This window comes from Hyla sarda, chromosome 1 (genome assembly GCF_029499605.1).
Source record: "Hyla sarda isolate aHylSar1 chromosome 1, aHylSar1.hap1, whole genome shotgun sequence".
Lineage (NCBI taxonomy): Eukaryota > Metazoa > Chordata > Amphibia > Anura > Hylidae > Hyla > Hyla sarda.
In genome coordinates, this window is record NC_079189.1 from 316,441,934 (window position 1) to 316,446,933 (window position 5,000).

At 41.7% G+C, this 5,000-nt stretch overlaps 3 pseudogenes; all 3 read left to right on the forward strand.

Annotated features, from left to right (window-relative positions):
- Positions 1-1,025: 1,025 nt before the first annotated feature.
- LOC130342693 (U2 spliceosomal RNA) lies at positions 1,026-1,133 on the forward strand (annotated as a pseudogene).
- A 1,404-nt stretch (positions 1,134-2,537) lies between these two features.
- LOC130342704 (U2 spliceosomal RNA) lies at positions 2,538-2,645 on the forward strand (annotated as a pseudogene).
- A 1,435-nt stretch (positions 2,646-4,080) lies between these two features.
- On the forward strand, positions 4,081-4,188 carry LOC130342715 (U2 spliceosomal RNA; annotated as a pseudogene).
- Positions 4,189-5,000: the final 812 nt, after the last annotated feature.

The window sequence follows — 5,000 nt, forward strand, 5'->3', positions numbered from 1 at the left end:
CTGAAGAAGAAGAAGAAGAAAAATAAGAAGCATCAGCATAGGAAAAAAGGAGGAAAGAAGAAAAACATGGAAAGAAGAAAAAAAAAGAAGGTAAAAAAAGGTGAAAACATGTTTAAAAACGTATTTCCATCTCTCTCTCTCTCTCTCTCTCTCTCTCTCTCTCTCTCTCTATACACACATATATATATATATATATATATATATATATATATATATATATATATATATATTTATATATATATATAGAAAGAGAGAGAGAGAGAAATATATATAGAGATAGATAGATACACATACATACATACATACATACATATGTGTGTATTGATGGAGTTGCAAACATGGGTGTACTTGACAAACTCAGCGCGGCTATTCCCCATTGAAAGATTGATGCATCCAGGACCCTTAGCACTGTGATATGCTACTCAATACCACTGGCATGGCCAGGTGTAAACAACATCTCACCTTTGTTGTGTATGTAACCATGGAGATTGTTATGTCGCTCAGGCCCACCAAAGAACAGCCTTGTCAGAAGCAGCACTGCCATGACCAGAAGCAGCAGCACCATAGGTTGTCAAATAAGCTGGATTTAACCAAGACAAGTGAGTCCAGTAGGATGCAGGTATGTCCTCTATCCTTACAGCTTCCCGTGGCTGTTGGTTTTATACCGTTTTGGGACAGCCGAGGAGGTGTCGGCAGGCAACACAGGTAAGTGTGTGCTTGTGTGTGTGTGTGTTTCCTATGCAGATCCTAAACCCAGTATCACATCCAAGTAGGAGGAGTAAGAAGGATTCCTGCCAAAGCCAGGTTACGGATTGCTTTTAAAAATGCTCCATCAGAGTCAAATGAACTCTCATCTTCCTGTTTAGCAATAATGATGTGGGTTTAGGGTCTGCTCTGTGTACTGGTGGGTGACTGCCACCCAGTCAGAGTGTGTAAGGGAGGCTGCCTGCCAGCCAGCCTCCCTTCCTATAAGTAGTGATAGTGCATGTGAAGGGGACAGCGTTGTTTCTGCCCCTTTCACAGTTATTGCTTCTCATCCTTCCTTTTGGCTGAGATCAAATGTAGTGTCTGTTTTTATCAGTTTAATATCTGATATGTCCCCTATCTGGTACCATATATTAAGTGCACCACCAGGTTTCAGTGTTGGAAAGAAAGATTACCTGTTTCTTTGCTGCTGCAGCTGCTTGCTGGCTGGTCCAGTGGGCCCTTACTGCAGGCAAAAGACAATAGGTGGTGCCGCTTGTGTCTGGCCCCTGTTGGAGCGACCAAAAAGACAGGTAGCTGTCTTTCAGGAAGTGGGTGTTGAATCTTGTTAATTGACATGGGGGTCTCCTTGCTGTTCACCCAGGTGTGTCATTGCTGTTGATTGACCATGCATTGGTTCTGTGGTATTGGAATGATAAAAACAAATGTAGCCAGCCAGCCATCCATTGCAATAATGGATAGGACATCAGCTATGAGGCATTTGTTTCTACAAACTGCTGCTCACAACTAATGTTGCAATATAGTGTCTCCATCTGCTGGTGGTTATTGAATAAGCAATAGTGCAATGATAGGGTCTGAAGAAGAAGAAGAAGAAGAAAAATAAGAAGCATCAGCATAGGAAGAAAGGAGGAAAGAAGAAAAACATGGAAAGAAGAAAAAAAAAGAAGGTAACAAAAGGTGAAAACATGTTTAAAAACGTATTTCCATCTCTCTCTCTCTCTCTCTCTCTCTATACACACACATATATATATATATATATAAATATATATATATAGAAAGAGAGAGAGAGAAATATATATAGAGATAGATAGATACACATACATACATACATACATACATATGTGTGTATTGATGGAGTTGCAAACATGGGTGTACTTGACAAACTCAGCGCGGCTATTCCCCATTGAAAGATTGATGCATCCAGGACCCTTAGCACTGTGATATGCTACTCAATACCACTGGCATGGCCAGGTGTAAACAACATCTCACCTTTGTTGTGTATGTAACCATGGAGATTGTGATGTCGCTCAGGCCCACCAAAGAACAGCCTTGTCAGAAGCAGCACTGCCATGACCAGAAGCAGCAGCACCATAGGTTGTCAAATAAGCTGGATTTAACCAAGACAAGTGAGTCCAGTAGGATGCAGGTATGTCCTCTATCCTTACAGCTTCCCGTGGCTGTTGGTTTTATACCGTTTTGGGACAGCCGAGGAGGTGTCGGCAGGCAACACAGGTAAGTGTGTGCTTGTGTGTGTGTGTGTTTCCTATGCAGATCCTAAACCCAGTATCACATCCAAGTAGGAGGAGTAAGAAGGATTCCTGCCAAAGCCAGGTTACGGATTGCTTTTAAAAATGCTCCATCAGAGTCAAATGAACTCTCATCTTCCTGTTTAGCAATAATGATGTAGGTTTAGGGTCTGCTCTGTGTACTGGTGGGTGACTGCCACCCAGTCAGAGTGTGTAAGGGAGGCTGCCTGCCAGCCAGCCTCCCTTCCTATAAGTAGTGATAGTGCATGTGAAGGGGACAGCGTTGTTTCTGCCCCTTTCACAGTTATTGCTTCTCATCCTTCCTTTTGGCTGAGATCAAATGTAGTGTCTGTTTTTATCAGTTTAATATCTGATATGTCCCCTATCTGGTACCATATATTAAGTGCACCACCAGGTTTCAGTGTTGGAAAGAAAGATTACCTGTTTCTTTGCTGCTGCAGCTGCTTGCTGGCTGGTCCAGTGGGCCCTTACTGCAGGCAAAAGACAATAGGTGGTGCCGCTTGTGTCTGGCCCCTGTTGGAGCGACCAAAAAGACAGGTAGCTGTCTTTCAGGAAGTGGGTGTTGAATCTTGTTAATTGACATGGGGGTCTCCTTGCTGTTCACCCAGGTGTGTCATTGCTGTTGATTGACCATGCATTGGTTCTGTGGTATTGGAATGATAAAAACAAATGTAGCCAGCCAGCCATCCATTGCAATAATGGATAGGACATCAGCTATGAGGCATTTGTTTCTACAAACTGCTGCTCACAACTAAAGTTGCAATATAGTGTCTCCATCTGGTGGTGGTTATTGAATAAGCAATAATGCAATGATAGGGTCTGAAGAAGAAGAAGAAGAAAAATAAGAAGCATCAGCATAGGAAAAAAGGAGGAAAGAAGAAAAACATGGAAAGAAGAAAAAAAAAGAAGGTAAAAAAAGGTGAAAACATGTTTAAAAACGTATTTCCATCTCTCTCTCTCTCTCTCTCTCTCTCTCTCTCTCTCTATACACACATATATATATATATATATATATATATAAATATATATATATTTATATATATATATAGAAAGAGAGAGAGAGAGAAATATATATAGAGATAGATAGATACACATACATACATACATACATACATATGTGTGTATTGATGGAGTTGCAAACATGGGTGTACTTGACAAACTCAGCGCGGCTATTCCCCATTGAAAGATTGATGCATCCAGGACCCTTAGCACTGTGATATGCTACTCAATACCACTGGCATGGCCAGGTGTAAACAACATCTCACCTTTGTTGTGTATGTAACCATGGAGATTGTTATGTCGCTCAGGCCCACCAAAGAACAGCCTTGTCAGAAGCAGCACTGCCATGACCAGAAGCAGCAGCACCATAGGTTGTCAAATAAGCTGGATTTAACCAAGACAAGTGAGTCCAGTAGGATGCAGGTATGTCCTCTATCCTTACAGCTTCCCGTGGCTGTTGGTTTTATACCGTTTTGGGACAGCCGAGGAGGTGTCGGCAGGCAACACAGGTAAGTGTGTGCTTGTGTGTGTGTGTGTTTCCTATGCAGATCCTAAACCCAGTATCACATCCAAGTAGGAGGAGTAAGAAGGATTCCTGCCAAAGCCAGGTTACGGATTGCTTTTAAAAATGCTCCATCAGAGTCAAATGAACTCTCATCTTCCTGTTTAGCAATAATGATGTGGGTTTAGGGTCTGCTCTGTGTACTGGTGGGTGACTGCCACCCAGTCAGAGTGTGTAAGGGAGGCTGCCTGCCAGCCAGCCTCCCTTCCTATAAGTAGTGATAGTGCATGTGAAGGGGACAGCGTTGTTTCTGCCCCTTTCACAGTTATTGCTTCTCATCCTTCCTTTTGGCTGAGATCAAATGTAGTGTCTGTTTTTATCAGTTTAATATCTGATATGTCCCCTATCTGGTACCATATATTAAGTGCACCACCAGGTTTCAGTGTTGGAAAGAAAGATTACCTGTTTCTTTGCTGCTGCAGCTGCTTGCTGGCTGGTCCAGTGGGCCCTTACTGCAGGCAAAAGACAATAGGTGGTGCCGCTTGTGTCTGGCCCCTGTTGGAGCGACCAAAAAGACAGGTAGCTGTCTTTCAGGAAGTGGGTGTTGAATCTTGTTAATTGACATGGGGGTCTCCTTGCTGTTCACCCAGGTGTGTCATTGCTGTTGATTGACCATGCATTGGTTCTGTGGTATTGGAATGATAAAAACAAATGTAGCCAGCCAGCCATCCATTGCAATAATGGATAGGACATCAGCTATGAGGCATTTGTTTCTACAAACTGCTGCTCACAACTAATGTTGCAATATAGTGTCTCCATCTGCTGGTGGTTATTGAATAAGCAATAGTGCAATGATAGGGTCTGAAGAAGAAGAAGAAGAAGAAAAATAAGAAGCATCAGCATAGGAAGAAAGGAGGAAAGAAGAAAAACATGGAAAGAAGAAAAAAAAAGAAGGTAACAAAAGGTGAAAACATGTTTAAAAACGTATTTCCATCTCTCTCTCTCTCTCTCTCTCTCTATACACACACATATATATATATATATATATAAATATATATATATATTTATATATATATAGAAAGAGAGAGAGAGAAATATATATAGAGATAGATAGATACACATACATACATACATACATACATATGTGTGTATTGATGGAGTTGCAAACATGGGTGTACTTGACAAACTCAGCGCGGCTATTCCCCATTGAAAGATTGATGCATCCAGGACCCTTAGCACTGTGATAT